General features: G+C 39.4%; 1 long non-coding RNA gene across 2 annotated transcripts; it reads left to right on the plus strand.

Annotated features, from left to right (window-relative positions):
• The first annotated feature begins 5,442 nt into the window (after window positions 1–5,442).
• On the plus strand, window positions 5,443–14,581 carry LOC107077310 (uncharacterized). 2 transcript variants are annotated; one of them, XR_011189411.1, is made up of 8 exons: window positions 5,443–5,703; window positions 6,803–7,988; window positions 8,174–8,219; window positions 8,447–8,539; window positions 9,605–9,729; window positions 9,814–9,984; window positions 10,249–10,434; window positions 13,785–14,581. It is a non-coding gene; the product is annotated as an uncharacterized lncRNA (long non-coding RNA). The 2 variants fall into 2 exon arrangements; XR_011189412.1 differs by lacking the exon at window positions 5,443–5,703 and adding an exon at window positions 6,014–6,310.

The raw sequence follows: 14,581 nt of genomic DNA on the forward strand, positions 1-14,581 counted from the left end.
TTAGGAGACCGCAGACCTGGTTGCTCTTTATTAGTACACTCTAAAGCTATTTTTAGTACCCTGGTCTTGCAGCCTGCTGTTGTGTTGCTGCTCCACTGTGTGGCAATTAGACATTTAACTGAAAGCAAAACCGTTGCTTAACTCTGTAATAATGTCAAACCTGACAGGTACAGGTTGAAAAAATGAATATCTTCAATAACAGAAGTAAAAGGAAAGAGAAAATGTTCCTGCTATAGACTGTCGAAGAAGACAGATTAAAGTTGTTGGTTTTTTTTGTCAGTGAAGTCAAATTCTTTCTATGTGTATACACAATGCAGGGAACATGTGGTTTTGTTTTAAAAAATGTTTTAAAAAATCCACTTTTCACATATTGATTTTATTTAGCACACACCACTCTCAGGGTCAGGTTAAAGTATTTATTTTATTTACAAATGTATTAGTTGTATGTTTGGAAACTTTAAATTCTTGGTGTTAGCATGAGTAGCCTAGTAAACTGTGAGAGCTTTTAGCATTAAAATGGGACATTTTCCGCAGAACTGTGCACACATTGACAGTGAGTCTTTAGCCGTGATGCAGCAAAGGACTTCCAGTTTGTACAGACACTTAGTGCACCCATCATTTCCAATGCTCACAGTGGATTATGAATATATCTTACCAACAATTGTAAACATTTCTGCCTCATTTTTTGTATTTTCATCCAATTCATCTGTTCATTGCTCTCAGTTCTCTTTCAGGTGATAAAAATAGTACCTTGAATCTATACCGCACTGTTCATCCTAGAGGATCCCATAGCACTTAACACAAAGGAGGGGACCCAATTTACCCACCTTTAAAGCACTGCCCTTACTGGATGCCACACAGCAGCCATTCTGTACCAGCAGCTTCACTGCATAGCAGGACCAAGTGGAGAAGTGGAGAAGTATTCCTTCAGAATATATCATGGGATCTTTAATGATCGAGACTTCAGGACCTTGGTATAACGCTGTTTCTGAGGAATAGCGCTTCCTACAGCACAGTGTCTCCAGTCAATATAATAGTTAAATAAATACTGCTAGAGGGAAAAGAGCAACACCTACTGGTCCACAAACACCACTTGCAGCCATAACCCTTGGATTTTCCATTGAGGTATCCCATCGCAGTACTGACCAGTTCTGACCTTGCTTAGCTACTCTGATTTGATGAGGCCAGTCAGGAAGGTGGTTACACTGCTGACCAAAGGCCGCATTTCATATTCTCCACCTGTGGGGAAGCCCGTAAGAGTGTGAGACTATAAAAACATAACGACTGACTTTTACACGGATATGGGCACTACAGAAAAGACAAAGTAAGTATAGGTGTCCTTTTCCAGGCTTCCACAGCCCAGTGCAGTGCCCAGATTGCCACAGCTACAGTAGTTCTAAACCCAGCAGTACAAGAAGGAGGACTGATGTCCCACGGACATGTCTTGTTGTGTGGTGAGAGATGATGGGAGAGTCAAATTGGAATAAGAGGAGCCAGACAGTAGAGTCGAAGAAAAAGGTAAATGTTTCTACAAGAAAAAAGACAATAAAAAGACATAAAACTTCAAATTCGAATTTCAGCAATGTCACCCAATCTGACGCATTTAGATTTCCAATTACAAGCACACTGTCATTCAAGGTGTTTTTTCATGTTGCCACAAGTCAGGTGCACAAAAAAAAAGTGTCAAAGAGTTTCCATGGATTAATGTTCAACAATGATTTAGTTCTCATCTGAACACAGAAAAACACAAAATGTTGCATAATGACTTTGAAATAGAGAGAAAATGAAAACCATTTTGAGCTCCCTGTATGGCACTTTAGCAAATCCGGGTGCTTTCAGCAGGATTATCAATTCATGCTGTAATATTTTGGAAAGAGATTTTTGCAGTCTATAAAAAATAGGGCTTTAAACCTCAGATGAACAGACTGCAGTATCAGGATTATAATCTGCAGTTGACAGGTGGGTCAAAGTATTGGTTTAATCTAGACGTTTGACTCACAGTGTATTCTGCAGTAGGGATTATCAGATTATAATCTGTGACTGACCTGGAGAGTCCCAAGAATTAAAGGGAAACCTGTGTCCCAAACCACTGCTCACAACCAGTGATCTGCCCAGATAGCATCAGTTGGGAAGTTAATTTCTGATCCCCCGTCATATTGCTTTTCAAATCTGTAATTTCAATTTTGTAAATCAGGCTCTCCCATGACCCCGTATTGAATAAAGTGGTTAGGAAATGGATGGTTGGACATCAAGTACTACAGAGTCAGGGTATTGCGCTCACAGCACTGGTGCTGTAGGCAAGCCTGTTATTGGAGACCACCTGGACAATCGGTAGCCTTTTACGAATTCATTGAACTCTCCCAGGGATCCCCTGGCTAGAAATGGAAGAGACACACTCAGCTACAGTATATAATACACTACAGAATAATATATTTTCATATCACAGCCTTTGTGTTGAGGCAGCCCATATTGTTGGACAGTATCAAACACTGGGCAAGAGAACGCACGTGGATGACCCACTCGAATTGCTAAATGTTTGTAAAAGCACATTCAATGTGTCAGCAAGTGGAACAGTAGAAGGCTCTTGTATAACCAACAAAACAGATACAATTAGAACAGTCTGCATAATCTTCTACAATTCAAGATGTGATGGTATGAATGCTTCAGTAAAAAGGACATTTTTTTATAAAACTAAATGAATAAGAAGTGGAAAATGAACAAGATTATGCTTTCCTCAGCACCTAGCTTTTCATCCAGAGTGACTTATCTCATTTTACTGGGAAACGTATACTGTAAGTATCTGAAAACTAAAGGTATCCGAATACCTTCCTGGTTACAATAGAAATGGACATACAATACGTTCTGGATTTTCTCTGTTTAGTCTCAGTCCGCTCAAATTAGGTTAATGTATTTTCCAAGAGAATACCACCATTTTTTTTCCATCATATTTAAAAGCAAACAATAACTATAAAGGGTCAGGTGCTTCCCTGTATATTGTAAATTTCACTAAGCAATTATACTGTTTTTATAAACATAAAGATTACCACATGATTAAAATTAAAGAGAGCTCATAACTCATCATTAGAAACCAGCAATGGGATTTCTAAAATCTGGTTCCTGTTGAAATAGGAGAATGCATTCCAGAGTAGGCCTACATACAGTATAATAATTGCTTTAAAATTTTGAAATAGAAATATATTTCGACTCTAGGAAGTAAGGAGGGAATGATGAATCCAAATAGTGTGAAAGGGATGGAGATTTAATATCTTCTCACTTCCAGCTGTTGAAATGATACTTAGATGATTTTGAAATGATTGAAACGAAACAGGCAGTTTCGAAGAGCCTTTCAGTAACCTCAATCCTCGCAGTAAAAGGCTTTTACTATTTTTTACTATTAATATTTAATATTATTATATGGGATTAGGTAGCCAAACATGAGGCAAGACTTTAACGCTGAATATTGTCAGTGCCTTTTGAATGAATATACAGTAATTCATAGTTTAACCCACCCTGTAGTAGATGAAACGGTTAGAAAATGGATGGATGTATCTTAATCCAAACTGCCCTCTGCTGGCAATTAATCAGAAATGCACACTTAAGCAGCCATATCATTCAAAATATGAATAAAATACTGTGATGTACTTAAACAGAGAGTCTCCTTTTCTTAATGTATCAAGTAGCTCAATGGCCCCCTCTTGTTTGAAATGGCTCTTGTATTCTTATGCTGTCATAATATTGTTTCCCTGAAATGTCTTCCCCTAAAAAAGAAAATGCCGCATCACTGTCCTAACGCTAAGAAAGGGTACAAAAAGCACCCAGCTAAACCCTACTCCTCAAGCCTTCCCCACCGTTTTCCCTTCTATGCTGGGAGACGCCATTAGACCATTGCTGTTATCTTGCCAAATCAGCTGTGAGTGACAGGCAGAGTCCTGAAATGGGCTGATAACTGTGTTTCTTATCAGCGCCATGCTACGTGGACGAGCAAATACAAGGAATAGCATTGTCTGCTGTGTCTCTTGGGTCTATGAGGTAGACTGGCCAGCAGAGCAACAACTCCGTATAACTTCAGCAGCTTGGTAGAGTTTAGGCTGTCTCTGCACTGGGCCCACTTGATACCCTAGGAAGAAATGGTGTGCCATGATACGGTAGGTGGTACTGAAGGGTACTCATGGCCAGGGATCTGTTCAAAAGCACTGTAGATCCATTATGGGAAAATAGTTGCAGATTTAACTCTACACCTACCTCCGTTTGTGGCAGTGAAGAGAAGGGTGTCGAATGGTATGGGCCTTGGAGATTGTGGGCTGTAAGGCAGGGCAGTAGGTCAGAGAGGGGGTGTGGAGAAAGACTGATAAGCAATCGAATGGGACCAGGTGGTGTTTTCCATCCCAGGAGGATCGGTGTGCTGAGAGCCCATTCTGCCACCGGAGCCAGGCCACAAGATCTTTTTGACTGTGTGGGATCACAGAGGAAGGTCTCCAAAGGGAGGGTGTAAGGTGTATTTAGGAGATACAGGAGAACCCAAGAGCAATACCTGTCACGGGTGTCGGAAAGGATGAACCATGGAATGGCAGGAGAGTGAAAATAGACCCTGTGCGTAGCGGCGAGACGGGGGTTAGCCCGGGCTCAGCTGTTCAGGAAATGCCGTATAGAAACCTATGCCCTCAGGGCAAGGACAGGAGTGACCTGGTGCTAGGCGGGTCTCAGGACATCCGAACCTCAATGCTGAGCGAGTTGCAGAGCAGAAGCAGGAAGTAAATAGGCTACACAACAAGACACACCAGAAAGACATGAATAATCACAGGGAACTAGGAACAGGAGAGAAGTAGAGCGCCCTCTAGGTGTACTGGGTGTGACAATACCTGGTTCCCCATCTGGACGCCTCAGTCGTGTCAGCCAAAGCTGCAGTTGTCAGTGCACCACATTCTAAGAGATCACTTTATTAGCCATATATAATTTCTTGTATTAGGAATTTGTCTTTGCACATACCCCAGCTTGCTCTCCATGAGACACACAGACAGAGAGAGAATCTTGGGGTCAGGGCGCAGGGTCAGCCATTTTATATGGTGCCTCTGGAGCAGCTGGGGTTAAGGGCCTTGCTCAGGGGCCCAACAGAGTAGGATTCCTCTGCCGGCCACAGGATACAAACCAGCAACCTTTCAGCCACAGGCGCAGATCCTTAGCCACAGAGCCACCACACCGGCTAAGGCCACCCATACCAGGTGAGCTGGAGTCGAATGACCCAAAGCTCAATCTACTGAAGCAAAGTACTGTAGCTCTGGGGTGCATTATGTACTATAGCTCTAAAAACCTTCTGTAAGAGGGACTTTGAGGTTCTGCAATGGTCATGTGGGCACACTGGAACTTTGCTTAGTACAGAAGTAACACACCCAGGGTCACAGCGGGGTCACAACAGAATCACCCAGCAGGGAAGCATTTCTCCTGATAAACCCAAGACATTAACAGTACAACTTACAGTACAATTGTTGTTTGATTTTTGTTAATGTTATGCTTTGACGCACACTATTATTTTTTTATGATTGTCCGTACAACAGGTTCTAATGACAGGGAGTCTTGTGCTGATTAGTGACAGATGGTGGCGCCACAGATAAATAAAGCACAACATGTGAGGCGAGTGGCAGCCAAGTTCCTCTTCATAGTTCCTTCCTATCACCATACACCAAGCTTCAGGATTTACTGCATTGGGTAAGGTCATTTGTGTTTCTATTTACAAAATATAAATAATATAATATTGCACCGAAGAGTTACAATATTATGAAATAATGAATTTTTGTTTTTTGTTAGTATTATTCTCATCACCGTTTTTATTATTTATATTAGGAATGGTATCTAACTAGCAGTTTTAAAAATGTGGAAGTCTAGATTACTTTTTGTGTAATATCTATCTTAATAATCACAGTTGCATATGGATATAGATACAATAAATGTTAGGAGGAGTTAAGGCATGTAACTTTCACTTTCGTTTCAGTACTCGGAATAAATTGGCTCTGAATTGATTTTGAAAATGCCGCCAACCGAAAAGCTGTTTTCCTGCTTCTCAGGAGTACTTTAGAAACTAAATTTGGATTAAAGTATGAGAAGATAAAAATAGCTTTCTCGATATTCATTTTAAGGTTAGATTTGAATGAACTTGAAGAATGGTCGCGTTTTCAGAATTAACAAATTGTGTAGGAACTGGGAAAGCAGCTTGACGGGTGATCTTGCGCAGCTCTGAGACGAGAAACGAAACTATTGAAGTTCAACGTCAGATTAATAGCGGCAGGATACGGATTCTCCATAACATACTCTTTACGTATGAGTTTATTAAAATATTTTATTTTCTCTTAAATGTGTTCGCGTAAGCGATGGGCATACCTGGAGACAGGGGGGAAATTGACCAAAATTCTTAGCCGGGAAGCAGTCTGGTGTTGGTTTTAATGGCATGCAGTTAAAAATGTTACATTTATCATAAGTAAAACGGATTTTTTTATAGCAACAATTTGCATGCGTTAAAAAAAATCCTCCTGGTTTATCAAGAGATTTCCAGATTTCAAAGTTTTCTGAAGATGGAGACTTGGGTGACAGAAATAACATTTTATATGTGATATATGCAGGTTTCTAATGCTTTGCGGGGGCTGGGGAGGGGGGGGTCTTCTTTTCTCTATCAGTCACATCTAATTGTTTTCGCTTTTAAATCTGGCGGTTCTTGTCAATATGTTTAATCATTGTATCTGTGTGCTATTAATATATCAATATTCATATGTTAATGTGTACCTTGTATCTGTCCCTTTTATTGAAACTTCAGGTGAAGTGCGATGGACGCTGCATCCCCCAAAGAGCATCATCTTAGCCCAAGGCCAGACTTGAATGGCGAGCATGAAAAGGGGCAAATACGAGATCTGAGTGTCCTTCCCATTAAGAGGAAAAGAACCGAGAGCAGTGACCAAGAGACTGATGTCCTTGCTTTTAAAAGTCCGTTTACAATTCCAAATGTGGAAAAAGATAAGAAAAAACAGGCAGTTCAGTTTGGAGTGAAAAGGAAACTTGATGTTAACGAGAGAAAAATAGGGACGAGGAGCCCAGAGAGTGGAGATACGACAGGTGATGGAGAGAGGGTTGAGAGAGAGGTTCCGAATTGTGACGTTGAAGGAGGAGATCCTGTCAGTCAGGGAGATCCTACTGCAGGTGCTGTCCGTAATTCAAGCGCAATTGGAGTTTCCAATAATTGTGGGGGAAACAACAGATCTCAGAATAAGGGCTATATAAGCATATTACAGGACAGCGGTGGTGGAGACGGTGTTTCTGAAAACAGAGATCATTACTTTGGAATTAGCACTAATAAAGATAGCTGCAGGCAAACCTTACGGGAAGATGAAATGTATCATGCAAAAGGCAAGTGCACGCAAACCTTTTTTACAGCAGTCAGCCCGTCGAGCGGTTTAGATGCTGAGTGCACAGGTAGCTTCGGTGAAAACAGTAATGGCAGACTTGATGAAACTGAGGGAAGTTCTCAGGAAGATGACATTGGCCGTGTAAAAGTTCAGCGTAAAAAAACTTTTGTTATAACCGACAGCCAGTCGAGCAATGAGGGCACAGGTAGCTTCGGTGAAAACAGCAATGGCAGAACTGATGAAACTGAGGGAAGTTCTCAGGAAGATGACATTGGCCGTGTAAAAGTTCAGCGTAAAAACACTTCTATTATAACGGACAGCCAGTCGAGCAATGAGGGCACAGGTAGCTTCGGTGAACACAGTAATGACAGAATTGATGAAACTGAGGGAAGTTCTCAGGAAGATGACATTGGCCGTGTAAAAGTTCAGCGTAAAAACACTTCTATTATAACGGACAGCCAGTCGAGCAATGAGGGCACAGGTAGCTCCGGTGAAAACGGTAATAGCAGAATTGATGAAACTGAGGGAAGGAAGGATTCTTATAACAGCAGCAGTGAAGATGATTTTGGAAACTTTGGAGCTTATACGGCTGAAGAACAGGTAAAATGAATATAAAATGGTGTGACTCTAATGAGCTGTTATTCAGGAGTTCTGACTACTCCCATCCTTACAGATTGCAGAATTCCTCTTATTATTACATAATAAAGCACATTTTATGCTTCAAGTCATCTTAGTATTTGTTAACACAAAATAAGATCAATGCACATTAATCTTTGATTTTACAGAGGGAAAAAATAAGAAGATTGTTTCAAAGGGAAGGGCTCATAACTGGTAAGAAATGTTCTTTATAAAACAGTTAATTGTTATACATAAGGCAAAGGATATAATCATGTATTCTTACAATATAGCAGCAAGAGAAGCAACATACAGTAATGGAAGTTTCAGGAATGACAGCAATTATTGAAGTATAAAATATAAAGGTTTATCTGTAATACATAACATTATAATTCAGTTATTTCATATTAATAATAGTATTGTCCTTTATTTTTCTCTTTCAGTATCTGACACTGGCTTTGATGTTCATTTTGACAGAGTAATTAAAGCATTGATCACTAATGCTGTAAATGAAAACTTTCTTGAATCCTTATATGGTATGTATGCAGATTTCAGCAATATGATTAATCAAACAAATCCATTCCAGTTATTGAATCAATTTAGTCAAATGCAAACTATTTGGGGGGGATTATGCACTTAAACTTTTGTGATCAAGAAACAAATGTGAGGAGGAAAACAGGGGTGACGGGGAGAATACTGCTGCTTTCTCACAGTTCCATATTCCTGGGTTTCAATCCAGCCTCAGATGACAATCTGTATAGAGTCTAAATACTCTCTCTGTGTCCGTGTTGAGTTTGTACAGGCGCTCCAGTTTCCTTCTACCTCTCAAAGACCTGCTGCTTAGGTTTGACTGGCTGTTGTACATAGCTCCTTTCTCTGTGGCCCTGCTGTAGACTAGCACCCCCTCCTGGGTGAGAGCAGTCACATGTTGTCAGTCTCAATTTGCACCCTGTGGGGGATAAGGTGCTTAACCTGGTGGCCATCGCCAGCATTAGTGGCTTGCTGACATTAGATAGATAAATAGAGCTAAGAACTCTTTTGCATCTAGTACAGAACTACATTTGTGTGCAAAAGGTTGGGCACCCCTGCTCAAAGTGCATGTTTCACTGAATCTCTAAGTAAAAAACCTTTGCAGGGTACAAACTTAAATATGACATATTTCTGCACATTTAATTTAAAAAAAATCTATTTATTTGCTGAATTTAATAGATTGAAAATAATAAAGCAGTGAATGTGGCATGTGTAAAAGTTTGGGCACCAGTCGGTACTTGGTAACCCCTCCTTGGGCAGAAATCACAACTTCCAAACGTTGAGCTAAGAGTCTTTCTGTTTTGGGTTTAGAATTTTTTTCCAACTGCTCCTAGCAGAACACTTCTAGCTCAGAAATACTCTTAGGTCTTCTTGCACACACTGCATGTTTGAGATACTAGCTGAGAGGTAAATATCTCTATAAAAAAGGCTTGCAACAATTTTTACCTTTAAATAATCTGTAGAATCGTTTGTTCTTCAGTATCTCACCAGCAGGTGTCAGTTCAGAGGCTATCTTTGAAAACTTTTTTTCTCCTGATGAAAATAAGTCATAAATTCGGGATTTGTTACAGGAAAGAGCATGAGGAAAAGAACTGAAGAAGACATGAAACAATCATTGGATCAATTTGATCAAAAAACCATTGAGCCACGCCTTCAGGCTCTGACGTCTACACGAAGCTGGCAAAGGAATTACCTGGTAAAGAGAAAATTGACAACAACACAATACATCTATGTACATAATGAGCATCATAATACAAAGTTCTAACCTGTTTCTTTTCAGAATCGTCTTGAGAACTACCCCTGTATTGATATTGGCACATGTTCTGCTGTTAAACGAAAGTGCCAGGCTTGTTGTATGGATCGCATGTGCAAGTATTCCATTACTTTATCTGGTCCACCTTATGATAAGAAGATACTGAAGATGGAACAGTTCCTAAAAGATAACAAAAGGGTACTGTTTATATTCTATACATTGTGTTTGTGTTGAGACATTTCCAAAAAGAGGAAGATATTTCCAAATTTCTTTTTTAAAATGGAAAATTTGATAGGGTGTCTTATTATTGGCATCAATGGATAAATATATTTTTGTTGTATCTTAGGTTAAATGATTAGGTGAAATAATTGGAGTGATTCTCCCAAATATCTTCCTCTACAGTATCTATGAAACCACAGTGTGGCCAGAACTCCAACCTCTGTCCATTTTTCTGTTTGAAAGGTTGTTTTGGTTGGTAGCTTGTGTGCAGAAAAAACAAGATTATATCACCAGCTGCGACACTTCAAATATAATTTATACCAAGAGTGCGTTTCTAAGGTGAAGAAGGAAGATTTTGATAAGAACAAACCTGATGAAGCAGTAAAACAGATTTTTTCGAAACTCCATGACTGTGACTGGATTGAACAGGTAAGATTACACAGTCTTGAAAATATCAGAGAGAGCAGGCTGAGCTGTACGATCACGGGTTCGAGACTGTGGTGTTAATAGCTGACAGTGACCAAGATCCCCAAAGCAGCTGCGCTCAGCTGGCTGAGTGATGCGGAGGGTGGGGTTGAATGAGTTGGCCTGGATTCTCTCCTCTTGGCACAGCACCCTCTGGTGTTATCGGTGAGGGACACATATCTCCTCCAATCGGATCTGCTCCATTGGTATGGAGCCCATTACATGTTAATAGTTGGGTAGGTCAAAAGTGGGCAGGTACAGCTCTGCTCAATCCTCCCTGCCTGGACTTAGTCAGAGTCACTCACAATCTGAGAGCACAGTGGCAAACTTTACCCATCTATTAGAACAACTAGCAATTCCAATGGAGGGGGGGCATAACAAACATATTGGAGATTCTACATAAATATATAGAATTAGAATGAACTAATAGATGACAGTACTAAATTATGAAACGGTTGGGATATTTGCTTTTCCAAGAAAACATTAGTGATGGTGATAGTTTTGTACAATTACTCGTGCATAATGTAAATAAAAACATAAAGATCTTAGTAAATGACCCAAAACAACCAAGAATAAAGCTAAACATTAAAAACTATACCAAAACGTCCGGTCTAAGTGAATTTTAAAAATGACTATCAACGGCTGCGTGTTTACTGAAGAGAAACTCACTGTCAGAAAACCCATCAGAAAATAATTAACTGCCTTAACTAGCAATTACTGTTTCCATGCTATCTAAATTATTGTGAAAAAATGATTAAAGAGCTCATTATACAGTTGCAAGAAAAAGTTTGTGAACCCCTTTGAATTACCTGGATTTCTGCATTACTCATAAAAATGTGGTCTGATCTTCAACTAAGTCACAATAATAGACAAATACAATCTGCTTAAACTAATAACAAACCATTGTACTTCTTGTCAATATTGAACACATTTTAAACATTCACAGTCCAGACTGGAAAAAGTATGTGAACCCTTGTATTTTGTAACTGGTTGAACCTCCTTTAGCAGCAATAACCTCCACCAAACATTTCCTGTAGCTGCTGATGAGACTTGCACAACGGTTAGGAGGAATTTGAGACCGTTCCTGCTTACAAGACGGTTTCAGTTCATTGATATTTCTGGGATTCCTTGTGTGAACAGCTCTCTTCGGGTCATGCCACAGCATCTCAAATGGGTTGAGGTCTGGACTCTGGCTTGGACATTCCAGAACAAGTTTTCTTCTATTTAAGCAATTCTGTTGTCGATTTACTCCTGTGTTTCGGGTCATTGTCTTGTTGCATTACCCAACTTCTATTAAGCTTCAGGTGACAGACCACGATCCGACATTCTCCTGTACAATTCTGTGATACAATTTTGAATTCATTGTTCCCTCTATGATGGCAAGCTGTCCAGGCCCTGAGGCAGCAAAGCAGCCCCAAACCATGATGCTCCCTCCACCATGCTTCACTGTTGGGATGAGGTTTTGGTGTGCAGTGCTCTTTTTTTTAAAAAAAAAAAGTATTTAGACTCAATACAGCTAGTCATCTGAGGCTGGTTTGAAACCTGGAAATATGAAGCTGTGCGTAAGCAGCACTATTCTTCATGTCACCCCTGTTTTATTACTCACATTTGTTTCTTGACCACAAATGTTTGTGCATAATCCCCCCCTCAAATAGTTTGCATTTTGCTAAATTGATTCAATAATTGGAATGGATTTGTTTGATTAATTATATTGCTGAAATCTGCATTCTGCGAAAGAGTTCAAATTCTGTCTCATCCATCCACAGAACATTGTCCCAGAAGCGTTGTGGAACATCCAGGGGTCTTTTGCCAACCTGAGACAGGCAGCAATGTTTTTTTGGGAGAGTGACGGCTTCCTCTGTGGTGTCCTTCCATCAACACCATTCTTGTTCAGTGTGTTTCTTATAGTGGACACATGAACAGAGACTTTGGCAAGTCCAAGAGATTCCTGTCCAAGGGTTCTTTTTCACCTCCTTCAGCATTGCAGGCTGCGCTCTTGCTGTGACCTTTGCAGGATGCCCACTCCTAGGGAGAGTAGCAACTGTACTGCATTTCCTCCATTTGTAGAAGATTTGTCTCTGTGGATTGATGAACACTCAGGCCTATAGAAATACTTTTGTAGCCTTTTCCACCTTTATGCATCTCTACAATTCTTTTTGATCAGGGCGTGGTTCACATGAACAGCTCTTTCTTGAGAAGAGCAGATTGTCAGTAAACAACCTTTGTGTGCCTTTTTTATAGGGCAGGGCACCTCCAACCCACACCTCCAATCTCATCTCAGTGATTGGAACACCTGACTCCAATTAGCTTTTGGAGAAGTCATTAGCCTAGAGGTTCACATATAGTACTTTTTCCAGCCTGGACTGTGAATGTTTAAACGATGTGTTCAGTACTGACAAGAAGTAGTACCATTGTTTGTGTGCTATTAGTTTATGCAGATTGTGTTTGTCTATTATTGTGACTTACTTGAAGATCAAACCACATTTTTATGAGTAATTAATGCAGAAATCCAGGTAATTCCAAAGACTTCACAAATATTTTGTTGCAAATGTGTGAAAGGTGAGATTATAATCAAGCACCTTCACTAGAGGTTTTAGGAGGTATACTGGCTTTGAACAGTCGATGTTAAGTACTTGGGGTACTTGGGGAACTGGTCCAGTTTTGTAATAAAAAGGCAAAGAGCAGAGAACAAGCTTGCAGTAGCGGCATCTCAAGCACAAGTTGCAGGTCTGTACTACGTTGAGAGGCATTATGTTTTAAAGTAAGCAAATGCATTGCTGGAGAAAAACACTGCTGTGGAAAATGTAAAAAATGTTGCATATGGGGGATTGAACCTTTTATATACTGAACTTTTATCTTGCTTTTCATAATTTTCATAATATGCAAATACATAATTGTTTTTTTATATCACGATGTTAGCATTTCAAAAATGTCCCAATCAATGTGGCTTCATGCATCTACACTAATATACAGTGAAATACCACTCAACTCTTCATACAGGTGAAATATGCGGTAGTAAATCCACCAGGTGAACATGCATCTCTAGACTGGGGTGTGTTAATATATGGTACATCTTTTTCTAATGCATTTTCATTTTAAAATGTGGTTAACGGTTTTCACGCACTAGGTATTATGCTTAAGGTTTTAAAGTTTGCATGCATTTCTCTGAAAATTTGTTTTCAGATTATGACTCCGAAGAATAAGGTTTCAGTTTAAATGGGCTTTTATTTTAAACAAAAAATACATTTTTTCTGTTACAACTTGTATTAGCAAAAAAAAAAGCCTTCAGTAAAATAAATGTTTCTGTCTTTCAGCAAAAATGCATCATAAACAACCTGATAGAAGAAGCTGATGGTTTTCATCAAAAGGCAAAGGACATGATAGCCGGAATGAAATCGGAATGGGGAGGCTTCTATGGTTAATCTTAGGTTCTGCTGTCTGGGAAATATCATGCATTTAAGAATTGTATTGAAACAGTGATTTTAAAGTGCTTTTGTGTGTGCCATGATTTTAAAAAGCTATTTTACATTCAGCTTTTAAAAATGTTAATTTCTTAATCATTTTCATATAACTTTAAGGTTTTAATTACAACTCCTTGCTTATCTATAGCATATACAGTATATCCCACAGGGTCCACAAATGTACATACACTTCGTCACTCCTGAAGTGCAGCCTCACATGGGTGATGCACAGCATCTAAACTGCACAACAAATCAGGTAGAGCAGTGAGGAACTGCTTCACAAGTTAAATTAAGAGGGAACTAGAAGGAGGCCAGTCTCTTCAAGCCCAGAGTGGAATTTAGCTAAGACTCCTGGGTACATACCCCTACACTTTCTGGAATGACCAAGTGTTCTAACATTTAGTATAACATTCTGGATTTCCTTTAAACTCTCCTCTCCCATTACTATGCTGCAGCTTTTAAATTGTACTTTTTCAAATTATTTGTATACTCTTTTCTCTTCTACATTTGCTCATAGTGTATATCTGAAATCTGATGTTTTTGTATTTTTACTATTTACAATAAGTGATTGTCAAAAATCAGAAGGATTTGGATTAAAGATTAAAAAAATTGTATGGCCAAAAAATAAAATTAATGAATGTTGTCTCACA

Source organism: Lepisosteus oculatus, chromosome 4 (genome assembly GCF_040954835.1).
Source record: "Lepisosteus oculatus isolate fLepOcu1 chromosome 4, fLepOcu1.hap2, whole genome shotgun sequence".
Lineage (NCBI taxonomy): Eukaryota > Metazoa > Chordata > Actinopteri > Semionotiformes > Lepisosteidae > Lepisosteus > Lepisosteus oculatus.